Below are 21,268 nucleotides of genomic sequence, written 5' to 3' on the forward strand. Positions count from 1 at the left end.
TGTCTATATCCAGTTAGATTTTAAGCCCTTAAAGGTAGGTTCCATGAGTTATTTGACTCTGTGGAACAAATGTACTCATAATTGAATTATCCTTGTAACATTTTTGTAGAACTGGGATCACACAGAAAGTTCAAAAATGACGAAAACCTGATTTTGCAAATAATTGTGATAGAGCATCTATTGGAAGTGGGTCATATATACATTTATATTACACAATGTAGAAATCAAAGTTCAGCTCAGGGAACTCAAAATCTAATAGAAATATTTGTAAATGAAATGTTTTCTTTCATTTGACAGATTCTATTAATTGTTCTTATAAAACAGTGTCGACTTTTCTGTGTAACAAAAGTAAGCTAACAGAACAGTTCTAGCCTATTAATTTCAGGAAGCAGCAAATGAGGCTGTAATATTTTTTTTTCTTAAAGATTTTATTTATTTATTTGAGAGAGAGAATGAGATAGAGAGAGAGAGCATGAGGGGGGAGGGTCAGAGGGAGAAGCAGACTCCCTGCTGACAGCAGGGAGCCCCATGCGGGACTCGATCCCGGGACTCCAGGATCATGACCTGAGCCGAAGGCAGTCGCTTAACCAACTGAGCCACCCAGGCGCCCGAGGCTGTAATATTTAAAACGATATTTGTAAATGGTATAATGAGGTCATTGGGTCCGACAAAACCAGGTATCACTTAAAAATCTTATTGCCACATACACTACAATTTTAGCCTCTGGCTTTCCATGATCTCTCAGCTGAGCTACTCGGCTCCTTACTAGTTGGACGGCTTTTGTAGAGGATCAGGTAAGGAAATCTCTCTCTCTCTTTCATTCTTTTCCATGTTCATTCCTCAAGAAAAAATTAGATGCCAGGCATTTGGTACATGAAGGAGATATGCCCATTCCCTTAAAGTTAGTTCATTATTTTTAGCCAGATATTAAACTATGTATTACTTCTGGTTTCCAGGAATCATGCATTTAATTTAAAAAAATTATATAGCCTCACATCATCTCTTTCAACTCTATATTTAATTTGCAAGAAATAATTACAATCCCATTGAAGAGTTAATGGGATTATTCATCTTAAAACACCATAGAACGACTGTACTTAACCATTTCAAACACAGAACCTGATGAAAGCACAGGCCTATGTTTGCTACAGGTTGTTTTTAATTTGGATCATTAAAGAGTTAATTCTTGTCATTTTCTCTGAAGTGAACAAAAACATTAATGAAATATGATCTACAGTGCATTTGAGCATTTGTAATATCTTCAAAACTAGATACCAAATCACACACTCTAGAAGTTGTGTTTATGAGTACAAATATATTTTCAGGGTAATTTTGCCAGTGATTTCCACATGGTGTAAAAGTTAGAGAGAATTTTATCCATTTCACATCCTCTAAGGCAGAACAATGTGGTCATTTGGAAGGAATACTTTCCTAAGCATCCTGAGGTGTGGAGAGCGGGCCCACACTCAAACTGGACCAGTGCATAGTCAAACTGATTTCCAGAGATAATGAGGAGGCTGTGTTTTTTGTCTGCATCCCCAGCTAATGGTGGTCAGGCCAGGAGTAAGCAAACCTGTGTTTGTTATTTGATGTTCGTGTCACCAAGTCTGTTATACTGTCTACTATTTTTCTTAAATGATAAACTGTATGAGACAGACTCAAAGATGTTAGCATGGAATAGCAAACATAAATCTGTTTAATTCTTTCTTCCAGACTGAGGAAGGAGCATCTATGACTAAAGACAAAAGGAATAATATTCTCCATTGTATATTCTTCGAGGTGTCCTTGGAAATTTTTCAGTTTAAAAAAAAAAAGAAAATACAATACACAAAGTGTTCATTTACTTTTTCATACTTATGTGGTCTTGGAATTGCCAAGGAGTTATCCTGTACAACACTGTTCAATTTCAGCAGCAGTTTTTTTAAGGGCACACATGTCTCTCCCGGTTCACAGTTGAAAACATCTTTTTCCTCTCTGTGTATCTTTCCAGGGACACCAGGGTTGTCCCTCTGTGGGTTTGTGAAACCCTTCCCTCCTTCTCTTCATAACAAGTGTAAATAGGCTTACTTTTTGTGCACTCAATTAAATCAATCAACAAAACAAAACAGTCACTCACTGAAAATAGAAAGGTACATTAGTGCGGGGTCAGACTGTCTTTATTTTTAGGTGGCCATAAGGGAAATGCTGCTGGCAGAATTAAAAATATGAGATCAATAGTTTTTAAAGAAAGGCAAACACCTCAGTGTCTTCATGTGGAGTTCTGGCTGCCACCAAAAAGAAATTCTCATTAAATGCTCCCTTTAAACATTAAAATTGAAGACAAGTGTTGAAGAGTATGGATCACTGGGAAATTACAAGCATGGCATGTTTGAAACCTATGATTAATATCATATTTCACTGCAACACTCAGTTAACAAGGCTCTTTGGAAGAAGTTTTCTATCATATATCAAGCTATTGATAAATTGCGAATTGAAATCTGCATTGCTCTCAGGTTATATTTACAGTTAAGGTCACGAATTTGTTATTGATTGATTATTCAACCTCTCAAATGTTAAGTCAAGAACAGTGATTCTAAAAAAGGAGAGATTTTATACACTTACAGTAATAGGCCTGGGATATTTTTCACCAACTTTGGTGTGGAGGAGGTCTCCGTTTTTCCAAGTCTGTCCTATAAAACTGTAATATATTTTAGGGGGTAATCTCTGTATGGAATGATTGTGAATTGAAGTAAAAAATATAGGATAACAAAATAGAGGGTTCAAAGTTCCCTTCTAAAGCTATATTGTCTACGTGCTCTGATGCAGAGCATTTATTCTTTCTGAGTCTCTGTTGCATGACCTGTAATGTGGGAATAATAATGATAAAAACATTACAGTACAACTGTGAAATCAATAAGGGTAAAGTGTGTGCACAACTTTTTATCAGTAAAGCTCAACATAAGCCTTTCTAATATCCTCCATTTGTTGTCCTGACTATAAATTGATAGAAGGAGCATTACTGGGGCTTAATTGCAGAATTGCACATGCTTATAGACATCAGACTCTAAGATCTTGTTGGCAGAGAGGCTGTGGCTTTGTGATTCCAACGCTTTCAACCTGACACATTTCCTCATGACCCCGAAATACATTCTAACCAAAATGTCTGTAGTATGACTGAATCAGAATAAGGACATTTAAGGGAAGGGCCTCTCCCTTCTAATTTGACGTATGAGAGACATATTACACTTCAGTTTCCTGGGGAAGAGGAGGAGCTAGTTGCCATTGATTTTGTTAAGAGGAGGAATGTCACCCATGAAGAAACCCCTGAGCAAGACCACTCATTTCTGGTTCCACATGTAAGGAGCGTGGAAGCTGCCGGTCAATCCTAACAGCAAGTGAAATGCTGAAGAGACTGAATAATGAACAACTCTTCTTGAATCCATACCAAGGGGGAGAGCACAGGGCAAACGGCGCCCCCCCCCCCCAATATTAGTGAGACACCCGTACACATGCAGACTCAAGAGCTGGACACGCCGGGAACCAGAACCACTGAGAAAAACCCGTCTTTCACAGCTAACTTGCTGGAGGCTCCACATGGACAAGCCTGAGAGTCAAACACTCCAGGAAGACCTAATAATAGGGGGTCCCCACAATACTGTGAGATTTACCTCCAGGAACTCAACTGTGTTGCTACATTAAAGGTCTGAGAAAAATCCCCTGGTGCCTCCACAGGGGCCGAGGAAAAGGAACCACTTTGAAATACCCAGAGCACTCTGTTCTTAACAAGGCCTGCCCCCGGGAGAAACCAGTTAACCAGAACTTAACCTGCTGGGGCATTATCTGAGCCTAACTGACCTGGCAGAAGGGAAATACCCAGCCCCAGGCAGCTCCAGATTCCCTGTCCCCCCTGAGCTGGAGAGAAAAAGAAAGCTGAGAAATCCCCATCAACTGTCCAGTCCAGAGACACAGGCTCACCAGCAACTGAGCCTGAATCCCAGGATGGCAGAAGCCTCCCCTTGCCCCACACCAGCCACCACGTCCCCGAAGGCCTGTTTCTAGCAGTTCCTTCAACCAGAACGTTGTATCTGGCTATTGTGAAAAAAATGGCAAGGAATGCCAATAGGCAAAAAAATAAAGTTTAAGGAGACAGAGCAAGCTTCAGACATGGCAGGAATAGCAGGATTATCAGACTGGGAATTTAAAACAACTCTGATTAATATGCGAATAACGGGCAATCTAAGGGATAAAGCAGACAGCGTGCAAGAACAGATGGACAATGCAAGCAGGAAGATGGAAATCCTAAGAAAGAACCAAAAAGAAACGCTAGAGATAAAAAAGCACTGTAACCGAAATGAAGGATGCCTTTGAAGGGCTTATAAGTAGGCTGGACCCAGCTGAGGAGAGACTCTTGGCTGGAGAATGTATCAACAGAGACCTTGAAAACCAAAAAGCAAGGATTACAAGGACTGAAGAAAAAAGAACAGGATAGTCAAGGTCTGTGAGACAACCATGAAGGACGTAACATGTACATAGTGAGAATTACAGATAATAATTTAATTTTTTTTTGAAATATCTTTGCTTGGTATAGAATTCCAGGCTGATAATTTTGTGACGTGATATTACTCCAATGTCTTGCTTGCTTGCTTAGTTTTGTTGATTTTTTTTTACTCTGATTTTCCAACATCAGAGAAACTGAGTTTTGCTTTCTTAGTTTTTGATGAGACATCTGCTCTAACTCCTATCTTTGTTTCTCCACATGTGTTCTCTCTCTTCTCTTGGCTCGTCTTTAAAAATGCTGTCATCTTTTGAGTTTCTTAGACACGTGCTTTGGTGGCTTTTGTTCCCATAATTTGTGGCCAGTATTTCTTCATATATATTGTCTGCCCAATTTTCTCTTTTGTACTTCCAGGCTTTCATTTACAAGTGAGCTAGAACATTGGCTGTTCCCGAGCTCCTGGACGCTTGGTTCTATGCAAACGTGTGTTTTGTTTCTTTTGCTTTTCATTTGTGTGTGTTTGTCAGAGATTACACAGCTGGAATGAGCCTGTCTTCAAGTGAACGGAATGTTTTCTAAGCTATTTTAGATATACTGATGAACCCATGGTAGGTGTTGATTGCCTCCTTTACTATGCATTTCGTTTCTTGCCTTTCCATTTGATTTTTTTCAGGGAGTTTTCATCTCTCTGCTGAATTTACCTACCCGATCTTCATGACGTCCATATTTCCCCTAGAGCTTTTAAAATATAATTCACAGATATTTTCAATTCTCTCTCTGATTATCCCAATAACCTGGGCCTATTTCAGTCCGTTTCTGTTGATTGGTTGCTTTCAGATTTTCTTTTCTGGTCGTCATTGTTTTTTCTTGTTTTATGCATGCATCATCACCTTGCATTGAACATCCAATGTTTTATGGAGGGCATGGAGGGCAGGAGGTGCAAAAGTACAGTTTTATGCCTGAAAATCAGTGTGCCTTTTCTTCTGCTAGGTCTTTAGTGTGGGGGATCAGCTCAGTGGGGTCAGGAGCAGTGTGGTTTGGGATTTGTTGTTACAAAGGTCATCCTTAGCAACAGAGGCTTCCAGCCATCGTTAACAGGTGTTCAAGGTGTGGGCTTGTCTGTCAGGCTGTTCTTCCAGTGCTGTGTCGCCCTCGGCGCTGGGTTTTCCCTGTGTGCATCCCTTCCTACTCATGTCCTTCTCTCACTGCAGACTAGTGCTAAAGCCTTGCTGGATGTTGTGTAGCTGAGGTGGGTCGCGCTGGATCTCTGTTCTCCGTCATTCTGAGTAAGCCCCTCTCTCAGCCTGACACTTCGCTCTAGGATCTCAGAGGTTTGGCTTTTGAAATGATGTGTCCCCATTCTCAGCACATTCCTGCCCCTAGCCCACAGGTAAAGGTTTCTTTCCTCCTTCCTTCCTTCCCTTCTTCTCTCTATTTCTTTCTTTCTTTCTTTCTTTCTTTCTTTCTTTCTTTCTTTCTTTCTTTCTTTCTTTCTTTCTTTCTTCTTTCTTTTTCTTTCCTTTCCTTTTTCTTCTTCTCCTTCTCCCTCCTTCCTTCCTTCCTTCTTTCCTTCTTTCCTTCCTCCCTTCCTTCCTTCCTTCCTTCCTTCCTTCCTTCCTTCCTTCCTTCCTTCTTTCTTTTTATGATGCCTTTGGTTTTTTTGTTCCCCTCCGCCAGTTTCATGGGGTTTTCTCCAGTGCCTTAAGCACTTAAAACACATTTATTGCTCTTCTCCAGTGATTTAAGACCTTTGTTGTTAGAAGACATGAGAGAAGGGTCCAGGTGGAGTCTCATGCAGGGGCGCTGTTCCTCTTCCCAAGGCCCTCACCACAAGGGCCACTCTCCCAACGTTTTGCCATGCATAGTGCAAGAAAATAACCTGCGAGTAAGAACAAAATAACCCCCTGGCTCCAGGCCCCGAGACTTTCTGGGTTCTCTCACTCGCCCACAGTCAACTGCTAGCAATTTGTTAGAGAAAATGATCTGAACTCTCTCCCAGTGTCTCCCAGCGTCTATTCACGTGGGCTGGGTGCCCCTGCCTGATGGACCCTGCAAGCATCCTCTTCCCTTGGATTTCCCCACCACATCAGTTCTCAGATGGGTTTAAGGAACTTGCTAACTTTGTAATTTTTCAGGGTTTTGCTTTTGCTCTGTGTGGAAATGATGCTTATTTCAGCTTTCTCCATTCTAAAGGAAGCCAGGAGTCCTATTAATCAGTGTTGAGGGATATTTGTATATTGTGATTATAGATCCTTTATTAGATACGGGTTTTGAAAATATCTTCTCGAAGTTGATGGTTTGTTTTTTCATTCTCTTACAAGTATCTTGGACACTGTGAAAACTTCATTTCCATTTAAGACCCACATCGGTTTTTAAGCAATGTGACCTTGGATCTGTACCTAAGCGATGTTAACCTACGCCAGTTCACACATCTTTTTCTTCTGTATTTTCTTCCAGAATTTTTTAAAAATTATGTTTTAAAATAAAGCTTACTATCAATTTGGTGTTATATATTAAGGACTGTGGAGATATCATTCAGGTTTTATTTTTATACACATGCCAAATTGTTCCAGCTCCTCTTGTTAAAACACTAAACAATGCCAACCGAATTGCCTTTGCAGCTTCATTGAAAATCAACCTTATATACATGGGTCTATTAACAGACTTTATTCCGTTCTATTATCTTCTTCTGTTCCATTGACAATACCTGCTTGATTATTTAGGATTACGGATGTCTTGGTAATAAGTAGTATTTTTCCTGTAACTTTATTCTTCTTTTTCAAAATTGTCTCAGCTATTCTATTTTCTTTACACTTTGTTATAAATTTTAGAATAAGCTTGTTTATTTACACAAAAACCCTCATAGAACTTTGGTAAAGATTGTATTTAATTTATAGGACAATTTGGGAAGGACTGATTTCTTAGTCATACTGACGCCTCTATGGCATGACCAATCTACACCTGCTCATACACGAGGTCTTCTTTAACTCTTTCCATCGGTGTGTCATCGTTTTCAGCATAAGATATCACACTATATATTCTGTACGTTTATTCCCAAATATTTCATGTTTACTGGTGTTATTTTGAGTGGTACTGTATTTAAATTTATTTTTATCTTTATATTTAAGTTATTTTTAATTTACACTTCATTTAAATTAAAACATTCATTACTAAAATATATAGTAAGATACATAGTAAAATATAATAAGATTTTTACTGAACTTGAACACTGTAACACTTCCTAACTCACTTATTTTTAGTACCTTGTTTGTAAATTATTTGTGTTTTCTAGGTCAATATTCACATTGTTTGCAAATAAAGAAAATTGTACTTCTTTGTCAATCTCTTTGCTTTTCATTTATTTTGCTTGCATTATTGCATCACTTAAGCCTCCACTGTAATATTGAACATGAGTAGCAAAGGAGTACATCCTCTTTTTAAATCTGATCTTAGAGGAGAAATTGCCTTTCACCATTAAGTGTGATATAGGATGCTGTCAGTAGGTTTTTATATGGAATGGTTTTTCTGGGGGGAGGGATGTTGAAGAAGCCACATTTCATTCCTAAAGTCCTGAGAGTTTATATCATAAATGGATTTTGGATTTTGTTAATGCTTTAATTTCCATTTATTGTGATGATTATGAATTATTTCATCTTTATTTTGTGATGTGGTAAATTACATTGATTTTTAATTTTTTAGTGAATTAATGTTGAAACTTTTTTTTAAATTTATTTATTTACTTGACAGAGAGAGATTGAAAGAGAGAGCAGGTGCACAGGGCAGGGGAGGGGCAGCAGAGGAAGAGAGAAACTTGAACAGACTCTATTCAGAGGGAGCCCAACTGAGGGGGGGGGGGCTCTTATGACCCTGAGGCACCCTGATGTTGAGACATTTTCAAAGAGATAAATAATTTACCCTATATTACACAACTGGAAATTGTGTAAGCTATTATTTAAACAACTTTTGGGCTGCATCTTTTGAACCATTTCCAGAAAATTGTACTTTTTAGTATTCTGAAATATTTTAGTTTACCTCACAGAAAAGCCTCTGACTTGTGATAAAACAATGATACAACATCTCTATTTTAAGCATGATTGAAATTAACTTAGATTAAAATATTGAAAATGATAATATGTATGTGTATATATATATATACATATGCCTACATATATGTATGAGTTTAAGTAAAATTTTGCCCATTATTTGGAATTGTAATTTCTTCTGATTTCTGATTTAATCTTCTGATTGTTATTCATCAAATTAAAGCACAACAATTTAATAAAAATATTCATGTGCCATCCAAGAACAATAAAATTCTGATCATAGAGGTTAATACTAGCACTCATTTAAATAATTTACTTCGACCACAACTTGGACAATACATTTTACTATAAATCTGAAGTTTGATATTTTATAAAATACTTAACCTATGCTTTAATTGGCAACATCAATTCTACTATTTAATATATTTTAACTACTCACATCAGGAGACTATTAGCTTTGTATACTTTTATAGTCAAAGATTGACAACATAAGAGAAATTATAAATGGGAGCTATATTAGTTCATCTTTTCAATCCCGTTCCTAGGAAGTTGTCCCAATTTATACCACCAAACAGAGCCATTTTATATACATTGATTTAATATTCCTTCAATTCTCTTTTAAAGGTCAAAAAAAAAAAAAAAAGGTTGTCTTTACAAAACAGTTTAGGAATTGTTTAGAAAGAAATTTAGTCATAGCCCTGAAATTTTACATTATTTTTTCAATGAATTTTAAGAGTCTAGTATATGTTTCTCAGACCTTTCATAACTAGACTTAGTCAACCTTCCCTGAGGCTCTTCTCTTCAACTAATCAATTCATGCTTGTCCTCAATAAACATTTATTGAGTAACTACTATATTACAAATATTGTCTTAGAAATTGAGAATATGGAACTCAACAGGATGTTAGAGAATCTCAATTAGCTTAAATCAAGTGAGAGGAGCAGAAAATAAATCACTAATTTGTCAATGATTTTTTTTTTTTTTTTTCAGAAAGTGAGAAGTCCTGTCACTTCTCTGTCCTTTCTGCTGAGTATGGCCCCCCTTGACCTGCATCCAGCACGTTCTGTGGAAACAATTTAGATTGTGTTGGGATGGTTTTTCTGCAAAAGCTTCCATGCAGCATTGAAATCCATTTCCCTTTTTGATCCCACAAGTTTCTCAGGGGTATCAAGTCTTCTAATTTAGCTTCTAATTCTAGATGCAATATTTGTGGCATTTTGATATTGTCCATCATTATTTATTTAAAACATATTTGTATGAGAAATCTATGTTCTAATCTATTAAATGATAAACAACCCAGAAGGTCAAAATTCTGTACATTCTCAGAAAGACACCTACTCAGGTTAGTGTGATTATCATGTCCTAGAGTGTATAAAGAGCTCCTTCCCCCTTTTTCATATTTTTAAAACATGTATTAAAATACCTCACCCCATTAAGCAATATTCATAAGACATCGTTTTGCTCATCTCATACAACACTGAAATAATTATATAAGATGAAGAGTTCCATGGATGCATTTCTAGAACATTCTATTTCTGCAGAGAATATTTGGTCACTACTTTCATACAATTATAGGGAGATAATTCTTCTCAGAGGACAGCAAGATTCCTGAAAGGATCCTTATTCACTTGAGCAATTTAAAAATTATAAGGAGACTAATGAGACTACCTCGTTCGTCTTAAATGTCAGAGACTAGATATCTCTACAACAGTTATGCTGGACCACTGAAAGTTGCCCAACTTCAAAGAAAAAGTAAACACAGCCCTATCAGTGGTAGAAATGTTAAGAAGATTTAAGTTCCCTGGTCAGTTCTCAATAAAAGACTGCCACTAAAAAGCCCTCAGTGGCAACCCATTCAGGACCCCTCTCACTCTAGAGAGCTTTTTTTCTTTCCTTTCTGTTCTCACTTCACTTAACGAACTTCAATTCACTTCACCCTTTGTGTCCGTGAGATTCATTCTTCGACTCTGTGAGACAAGAACGCTGTAACGCTAGGACTTGCTCCCTGCCCTACACACACCTTAATGTATATCCTCCTCATAAGGGACAAGGAGTTAATGATTTGTTTGGAGTCTCTCCGCACAACAGATAATATCTAAGAAGTGACCGAGTGAGGTCATCATGTGCATATTCCAGATCACTGGAGCTAGCCATCTGGACACCAAGACCGCCTGGCTCTAGGAAATAAGTGACTTATGATGGACACTGGACCCTGTCCTTGTTCTGATCAGTTCCTGGATGCCTGAGAGGACATGTGTGCCACATGTCATCAATAAAAACCCCAGGTCCCAAGCAAAGAGATGAAACTCATGCTCCTTTTCCTTTCCAAGTCTCCCAGATGCTCAGTCTGTATCGCTCTATATACATTTTCAATAAACTCTCACTTCCTACTGACTCATGTTTGATTTCCATCCTGCACGAAGCCAAGGACCCTATTGGCTGGTCCTGCTGGACCCTCTCTGGGTCCTGGGACCTGGCCTGCCTGGCATCACTATCATGAATAATATATCCTAGTGCAGAGAAATGGGCAATTTAAAAAGTACTTACAAGAAAGGTTGTTTAAAACATATTAGCCTGTTTTGGCAGATTATGTTTCAGGAACAACAATCATAAACAAACAAACAAAAACAAATCAAAGAAGAAGAAGAGGAAGAAATCTCAGTGGCTGAGAAATTATACTTCCTTGCTCACATGTAGTTACGGGAAACAGAAAATGGGGCTGAGCCTTGCCACGAGCCTTGCCAGGAGTTGGAAGTTGTGATACTGAACATTACGTAGACGACTCAGAGGGGGCCTCACTGAGCAGCATTAGAGCAAAGGCCTGATGAGATGAGGTTGTGAAGTGAAGAGACACCCTCAAGCGGAGGCCTAGCCTGGAAGTCAGTGAGAACGGGAGGGAAGGATAAGAAGAGGTGAAGTCAGAGGTCAGAGCTGAGCTGTGTGAGGCAGATCGATGTGGTTTTGTAAATCAATTTAAGGCATTTAACTTTTTTTTTTCCCTTAACCACAGGCTGCTTGGTGAAAAAAAACAAAAACAAAAAAACCCAACACAATTGTTAAGCTAGAGGAAGAGAACAGTGGGAAGGGTATTTTGCCAGCGGGTAAAGAAGTAATAGTGGGTTGGGCCAGAGAAATATCAGTGACAGGGGTCCAATTCTGCTTCTCTTTTCAGGATAATGTTGTCAAGTTATGTTGATAGAAGTAGGATGTTAAGGAATGAGTAGACTCAAACATCCAACAGAATGGACTGCCCATTAAATGGAATTGGACCTGAAAGCACATATTCCAATAGGTAATTAGTCTCACAGCTCTGGAGTTCAAAGTAAAGATCTACGCTGGTAATGTAAATTTCGGAGATACATATATTTAAATATATTTCTATATAGTTATGTATTTATATAGAGAGTTCATAAATATAATTTTATTTCATTTTTGTCCCCTCTTAAAATCTTAGTTAAGAAAGATATGGCCACAGTGATCACACCTTTAAATAATAAATACTTCAAAGAAGATACAGAACTCAAGTTGCTACCTATTAAAAACAACTTTCAAATGAAACTTATTTTTACAGAAAATGCTAATGATCACCAATACCTCTGTTCTTCATCTCCTTCTTCAGAAAGATGTCAAGACCAGTTATCACCCACGATAATTATGTGGAACTACAGATCTGATATCTGGACAGGGGAATATGGGGAGTAAGGACATGGGTAACAACGAGGCCTGGCCTCAAAAACTACAGACCTTTCCCACCATCCAAAAATAGTCCATTCCCATGAAACCCCCAGTAAAGCAAAATGGTGTGAAGCAAAGAGGCAAGTAACATTCACTTAAATGGAAAAAAGTTTTGAGCATTTCCAGACCCCCAAAATAAGCACTCTTAGTTTTTTCTGACACCCCAGGATCCATCTGGCTAAAGGATGCACAGAACAAACGCAGAGAAAGCACACATGCTCACAGGCACCGTTCAAAGCTCTGGGGCCTGGATGCCGAGTTGCTGCGTGCAGTTCCCGGAGACGGCGCTGGGGGGCGCCGCGCTCCCTGAGCGGCCTTTACAAAGGTTCTGCTCTCTGCAAAACCAACACTGGAGGCTACTTTTGCTTTTCACCTTATTTGGTAAAAGAGCAAATCCCCTTTTGGTTCGTGAAAGCCGATACTACAATAATACAGGTCTTTCGTAAAAGCAAAGTGGCATAACTCGAACTTTCAAAAAGTGGGTCTACCTGTATTCGTTGTGCCCTCACGTCATTCCTTCCCTCTCCCGCCACGCAGAGGTTCGAATGGAAAAATTAGGGGATCTAAGGAAGAGACAAAGAAACCACAGGATGGAAAGTAAGCCTACTTGTCATCATTTATGGACATTGACACGAGAGGAAAAATGAACTTCTGTTGTGTGAAGCTGCTAGGATGTGGGGGTTTGCTTGTTAAAGCACCTAGTGGTACACGCCCCGACTAATAAACCTCTTATGCTACATTTTACTCTGAGTATTTTTCCCTAAAATATATACAAATATTTCTCAATCAACATAATTGTTTAATTTGCTTTGGATAAAAAAAAATGTTGATACCTTGTTTCTCAACTTTGAAAAATAAAATCCTTAGCAAAGTAACATGATGGGGAAATAGAAAATTAAAAAAGCAAGATGGACAAAGACCAAAATAGCACTTTTTCCGGGAACAAATTTATTTTATATGTACAAAATGATAAGTGTAGGACTATAGCTCTAAATTTTGTGCAATAGAGCATTAATTGTAACCAATCTGTTTGTGATGTGGATTTTACAGTTTTCTTTTGGATGTGTAATTTTCCTTAAGCACAACTTTATGGATTCTTGTGTTATTAACATTGGAGGAGTGTTTTGCTGGTCCCGATATGTTGGCCTCTCTCCTGTCATTTTTAGTAGTAAAGTGAAATGATTTTCAGTTTCCAGTGAATTCACCACTCTTTTAATTGCCCCCTGAGGAGCAAGGTGTCAGTAAGGATTCTTACCAAATCTTGCATAATGATTAAAAATGGAGAAACCAAGGCAGCTAAAGAAAAGGTCACTGTATAATCTCCTCTTATTGAAACAAATAGACTTAATGGAAGTACTCTATCTTTTGTGTATATCTCAGTGACATTTTTCAGTCCTGAAGAATTGATCCTTTCCAGTTTCATTACACTGAATTAAATGTTATGTTTATGAGCTTTCCCTTATCAACAGTAATGAGGCAAGCATCTCTATTTTCACTTTTTTCTCTCATGAAAATTAACTTTTATTATTTTTTTAAGATTTTGCTTATGTATTTATTTAGAGAGAGAGAGCATACACATGAGTGTGGGGAGAGGCAGAGGGAGAGACAGAATCTCAAGCAGACCCCTCAAGGAGCGCAGAGCCCAATGCGGGGCTCCATCTCACAACCCTGAGATGGTGACCTGACCCAAAATCAAGTCAGTTGCTTAACCGACTGAGCCACCCAGGCATCCCAAAATTAACTTTTAAATATAAAAGTTTAGTTGTACTTTCCTTTGTCAAGTACTAGAGATATAAACGTTTCTAAAGTAAGGGTGTTTACACAATACACACACTTTGGACTATAATATAGATGTTATTGTGTAATGTTTATTTTAAATAGTTTAAACTGGCATGTGCTCATGTAACTGGTTTGTAAACATATATCAATGATAATATTTCCGTTTTTGAATGCCCCATAAATTATTTAGTAAATTTCTTCTTGTTGGATATTAGATTCTGTTGGGGGGGAAAAATCTAAGACATATCACTACACTTAAGTAAAATAAATTTTAAGTAAAGCTTAATGGCAAAAGAAATATCTTGCTGAGTCGATATCTGATATCCAACATTAGCTGAATGACTAAAATCATATCGTCCCTTTTCATCTCCATTTATGTAACAGGGTCCAGAAGAAAATTTCTAATATATAAAACGTTATCCCTTTTGCCACTTGTGTTCCTCTGATCACACTCTCGTTAGTGGAAAAGCCTATGATTTTAGGCACAGCCTGAGGTTGGACATTGTGGCTCCTTGACTGTCAGATGGAGTTTATTCTTTAAAATATATGGTTTCTTGGGCGCCTGGGTGGCTCAGGCCACCTTTTTTTTTGCTTCATGGATTTTTTTTATTCTTTTTTTTTAATTTAAAAATGACATGCTTCCATTTGCTAAAGCATTTTGTAAATAAACACAGAATAATGCCACAAATGAATTTTCTTACAGTGTATCCGAGAGTCATCAAAAATGGATATGAACAGAACAGTAAGAAGAATTCTAATTTAATAGTTCATTTTGAAATGACAGGATAAAAAATTCTCCAATTAGTTTCATTATTTAGTCAATATAGTAGATATTTGCCTTTATTATGTGTTGTCTAGCATGCATTCACATTTCACAATGATACCAAGTTTCATTTGGGAGTGAAATTATTTTTCTCCGATTTTGTGTGGCCTTTAGGGAATATTTATCCCACTTGATCTCCTTCCTCTATGGAATCACCGGAACACCAGATTCTTCCTCTCCTCCATTCCTGATAAAGTGAGTGGTGGACATGAGACCACAGTTCTGCCCAACACACGCTGTCTCCCAGGACCCTGCATTGTGAGGAAATGGCTTATGGGTAGAGGGTAGGGTAATTCACCCTTCAGTCTTAGCAGTGCCCTGGCAGCCACATCCAATACAGATGCTAGACAACTGCTGTTTCCAATACATATCAAGAATCTTAAAAAGTTCCTATTTCTAGGGGCACCTGGCTGGCTCGGTCAGAGAAGCATGCGGCCCTTGATCTCAGGGTTGTGAGTTTGAGTCCCACATTGGATGCAGAGATTACTAAAAAAATTAATTTTTTTTTCCAAAGCTCATATTCCTAGACCTAAGTTGCAATTTTGGCAATCTAATTTATAGGAGTATTGCAGATTATTAAACCTATTCATTCCTGAAATGTTATAATGGTACAGCACATTACTTGATGCTTACTATATGCTGTTCCTCCCTGCCAACCATTTTGCACGCATAATTCTATTACTTCTACCATGTATGTTTGAGAGCGTGTAACTTTCCTTGCTTGAACACGTATCTCTGAACCCGGAGTCCCAGCTCTCAACCACTCACAGTTCTACTGTCAACGTGTTTACTGCTTTATCTATTATTTTTAATTCATCCATTGGCTCCTGAGGACCTCATTTCTATCCAACACAGCACTATAGAGTGGACTCACATAGCTAGACATGATATTATCTCTGCCTTCGTTGCAGGTTACTAAACAGAAACACTTAATTTAAACAGTTAAGTGAAATTGAATATGGTTGGCCTCACAATGGATGTCAGGGGTGGAGAGAGCATTATTTATATATATATATTTAAAGATTTTATTTATTTGAGAGAGAGAATGAGATAGAGCATGAGAGGGGGGAGGGTCAGAGGGAGAAGCAGACTCTCTGCTGAGCAGGGAGCCCGATGTGGGACTCGATCCCGGGACTCCAGGATCATGACCTGAGCCAAAGGCAGTCGCCCAACCAACTGAGCCACCCAGGCGCCCAAGAGAGCATTATTTAAAGGCCATGGTCAGTTTTCATGGATCAGGATCCAGAAAGGATTTACAACAAAGTGACCTGCTAACACACTGAAGAATATGAGGCAGTCTGCAGGCAGCAGAGTACGGGAGAGATTGGAGGGAAAGGTGACATCTTCACAGAGTTTTTATAGCAATGAAACTTTCATATGTTGCATATGGAATTCATGATTATGGGTATAGATTAGAGTAACAGTTATGTGGCAAACATCATGTGAACAAGTTTAAAAGTATGAGCAAAAGCCAGAGCATGGAAAGTATCAGATGCCATAATAAGAATTTAGGGGGTTTGCTATACTTAATAAGAATATATTGATGGTTTTTAAAGTAGAAAATAACAGGATCACTGATGATTTTTGGACGTTCTTTATAGACATCAAGTTTTAATATTATACCAAAAAGAATATAAAATTATGAATAATCTTAACAATGGTAGCCAAACTATATCTGGTACAGATCAAATGTAGAGCCAGCCCATGCAGTTAGGGGCTTTTAAGTTATGTATAATGTTGCTTGTTATTCAGACTGTTGGGTCTTTCTGAGGTTTAGAGTTAGCTCTATATAAAATTTTATATATTTTAAAAGTTGTTGTCTATATGTTATTAACCTGAAAGAAAAACACTAGTTGTTGAAATTTCAGGTGCAGCAGGTGACTTGGCAAACTGTGATCCTACTTATAGGAATTTTGGAGAAGTCCTTAAGGGAGTAGACACACCCCAAATTTTGTTTATTTATGACTTCTTTTTCCTGAGATTTATGATTCTTTATTCTTCATTGTGGCCAAAGAAATTTCTTCAAATATGTTAGTTATGGTTATTTTTCTGACACAAAGAACAGCAGCTAGAATGACAAGGACTGAAAGGGAAAATACAATAAAATAGAATTTTGGAAAGAAGTGTATCAGTGTGAAAAAAAATTTAAAAACAAAGAAAAGAAGTGTATCAGTGTGATGGAAGCAGCATGAAAATTTCCCTCAACTGGTCCGCTTGCTCTTTAGAATCTATTTTTTAACTCTCTGCATTTATTGTAGGATGAGAACTGATCATGCAAAAAAAGATACAGAAAATAAAATGAAAAACATGGGTTTCATTACAGAAAAGATAATTGCCGTGGGAATCCATCTTTCTTCAAGTTTTCTTATGGCTTTCATTGACACTAAAATAAGTGGTTTTACTACAAATAACCTTTTCATTATTTATTCCCTGTTGATGTGGTCTGTATCTCAAAAAAGGAAGAATGAAAGTAGCATTTATGTTGGGAAAATTAATCTGCTATAATTTTACAGAACATCAGCATTTTGGGTTAACATTAAGACATCAGCTTACACTTTGGTATGTCTTTCTATAGGAATTTTTTAATATTGCGTATTGTTACAAATACTATGGCATTGTCTGATATGTTCAAGGTAAGACTGTTTATTATATTTCCTTTACCATATAAATGATCTATTTAGATATGTGACTGACGATTGATTACAAGAGGAGAAAAAGACATTATTGAGTCTTTTCATGACTTTGTTGCCTCTTTGTTATATTCACTTCTATTCAGATAGAATCAAACAGGACATTTGCTGCCCAGTTACTAAGGAAGAAGCCATTTTAAAAACATCGTAAATCTAGAGTTGCATTAGGAGACCTCAGGAGACCTTGGAATTGAAGAAATAGAAGATTTTTTTTTTAAAGTATATTGACCTGCTTTGATAAGCAAACCAAAGTTCAAAAGAGGAGACTTTTTTTAATAAAGTGGTTTGTTACAGATTTTATTTAATTTAAATGTGTTGTCACAGCTACTGACACTCTGAAGTTTTTATATATAGGCCTAAATCTTGACAGATTAAATCCTATAAAGAAATTATCTAGATTCAAGCCTTGAACTAACAGCTCTGTTCCAAATATGCTAAAAAATAAGACCAAGTTATACTCCTTTACATTTGAAGTTTTATTTTCAGAAATATTTGGTTTAGAAAATAATTCCGTATTTGTAACTCCATGAGGTTGAACCCTCACACGTTTCCATGTTACTGAGCTCTTACCAGCAATGCTGCAAATGCTAGGAAGCACCTATCTCAAAGGTCAGGATAGCTCTTTGCATCAGAGTTTTATTTTGTGTTAATATGGTTCTTCCCATTAAATGGTGTTAATTGTCTAGTGTTCTGCTAAGGAACACTAAGTTCCTTTTGAAAGCAAGGCTGTGTCTAATGGATTGTTTTATCACTGACATTAACAATGCACAATGCATAACAGGTGTCTTACTACTACTAGTTCGTGGTTGAATAATACAACCTTCACTTTCTTGATTTACGTATGTATTTCAGAAATTCATAAAAGCCTCAGAAGCAATTTTTCTAATGAGTGCATAAATCCATTACTATAATTATTTGTGTAAGTAACTAATTCACCTTTTAAAATCATTTCCATTATGTATCCATTGAAAATGTGACATATTTTAAGCCACTGCTTATAATTTACACATTATTAATTTAGTATATAGAAATAGAGTATATTGCCTCATTCATACTCATTTATTCAGAAATATAATAAATATTTATAAGTGCAGTTCTTACTGATAGGAAAATTGATAATATTTTTAAGACATTCCTTTATTCAGTCTATCATACTTAAGATGCAAATACTTTAGTTCCAAGTATTAGCTCCAAAATCTATCTGGCAAATAAATAGTTTTTTATCTAATCTTTCTTTACCTACATTTATTAGGATTCAGAATTGGAATATTCTGAGATTTCCTGCATCCGTGACAGCTTTCTCTACCCTGGTAGACAGCTATTCACCTGGTCAGAGCCTCAGTTCATCTTTTCCTAGTCCCATCATTTCATTACCATAGTAGACTGACAGGTTCATTTTATCTAGATATATGCAAATTGGGTGAAAGGCACTGACTGCAAGGATCTGGGCTGATACACTCAGCCATCAGGCAACTTCTTTGCACCACTGAAGAACCCATCCCAAGCAGTGTTCAATGTCATGATTCATCGAGAGCTCTGTCTACTCGTGAAAGGGGTAAAGCATAAGATGACGATACTTTTAACAATATTTCAAGGAGAACAGATGCTACAGGGAATGTCAGAATCAGTGTCTCTGAGTCCATCCCCAGTGGATTGAGAGTGATGGGCAGGATGCCCTATTCTATTGAGGAGACAGAATCAATAGGATTCAATAATCAATAGATTATGTAGGTAGAGGGAGAAAAGAGGCGTCAGTGATGACTTTGAGACTTTTGATACATTTTCCTGTGTATAATTACCTAAAATGAAGTGACAAAACAAAGGATTTACTATTGGATATTTAAATATAGCTCATGTGTTCTTATAACATTCTGTTTACTATAATGCAACTTATCACAGTTTAAAATATTGGGGACAGGAGTACTACAGGTTATCAAGGCATCCGCCTTCTGGAAGAATTCAGAGAGTTCCCTAGAGAAGAACCACTGATGAGGGAACAACATGAAGTCTATTCCAGAGCAAGGAAGTCAAGTAATAAATGGAGAGTTCAACTAATCAAGTCACAGTACCGTTTCTGTCATGATGCTTCTGCTCACCCACAGGGTGTTCACTACTCAGAGCTGCATCACTGGTCTACATGAGTGTTTCCAACGGTAGCAAAGATGATCTCAAAATTTTGGTCTCACGCTCTTTTACAATATTGAAAATTCTTTTAGATCGCTACTGCAGAGCTTTTGTTTGTATAGATTATATCTCTTCATGTTTCCTATATTTAAAATTTTAAAAATTAAAATAAAACCACCCCGGGGCGCCTGGGTGGCTCAGTCGTTAAGTGTCTGCCTTCGGCTCAGGTCATGATTCCAGGTCCAGGGATCAAGCCCCGCATCGGGCTCCCTGCTCAGCGGGGAGCCTGCTTCTCCCTCTCCCACTCCCCCTGCTTGTATTCCCTCTCTCGCTGTGTCTTTCTCTGTCAAATAAATAAATAAAATCTTTAAAAAAAAAAAATTAAAATAAAACCACCCCACAAAGATAGATTGCATCATGTTTTTTTTTCAAATTTGAGGTTTAAAAATAAAATTAAATAATAAAATAAAATAAGCTGATTACACTTATCAGTCAGAGCAGTGAGTGGGGTCTCCACACAGAAGAAACACACAGTAGGGATGAACTGAGTTTTACCTTACAAAGGGAGAAAAAAACTATAGTTTTTCTCTTAATGGAATATAACTCAGGAGCTGCCAGACAGAAGGGATGTGCAGAAAGAGTGTGGAGCTTTCATGCCCTCTACAAATGCACTTCTCTCCCAGTAACACCATGTGTTCATCAACCTAGAAACTTCCCAAACCCCATACTTAGGGGATTTGGGGGAGGCTTCCTCACACAGGCATGATCAGTTACTAACGCTATTTTCATGTCTTCTCTTCTGAAGAGAATGGGGGGTGGGACTGAAAGTCCCAAACTTCTCAGCAGGGCTTGGTCTCCCTCCTCCAGGAGCCATGCAGGAATGCACCCAGAGCTCCTTAGAACAAAGGACAGTCCTTTCACCCAGAAAATTACAAGGGCTTCAAGAGCCCTGTGTCAGGAACCAAGGTCAAGGGCCAAATATTTAAACAAAAGATGCTCTTAGCACTCTCATCACTTAGGGAATTATAAGGGCTTTAGAAGCTCTGTGCCAGGAACCAGGGGCAGAGACCAATATATATTTTCTATTATTTCATAATCCTTTTATAATAAACCAGTAATCTAGTAAATAAAGTATTTCTTTGATTCTGTGAGCTGCTGTAGCAAATTAATTGAACCCAATGAAGGGCCTTGGGAACCTCTGATTTATAGCCCGTAGGTCAGAAGCACAGGAGACAACTTAGACTTGTGATGAGTGTCTGAAGGACGAGCAGTCTTGTAGACCTGACTCCCTAACCTGGGGGATCTGATGCTATCTCCAGGTAGATAGTGTCAGGATAGAGCGGAATTGTAGCACACCCAGCTGGTGTCCTGAGAATTACTCATTGGTGTAGGAAGCCACTCCTGCCGTATTAAAATTGCTACTAGAACCTATGCATCTGGTTTTGCCTAATCTTAGTACCAGACACTCAATCCTGGATATCAGTTTAGGAAAAAATATCCTACAATTCTTATTGCTTTATCAGAAATTTATAAAACTATAAAAGATTTATTTGTGAGGGCAACACCCATCCTTCTGTAAATATATATTTGCCGTTGAGTG

Source organism: Mirounga angustirostris, unplaced genomic scaffold (assembly GCF_029215605.1).
Source record: "Mirounga angustirostris isolate CCGP_5_RB_7025 unplaced genomic scaffold, mMirAng1.0.hap1 SCAF_14, whole genome shotgun sequence".
Classification (NCBI taxonomy): Eukaryota; Metazoa; Chordata; class Mammalia; order Carnivora; family Phocidae; genus Mirounga; species Mirounga angustirostris.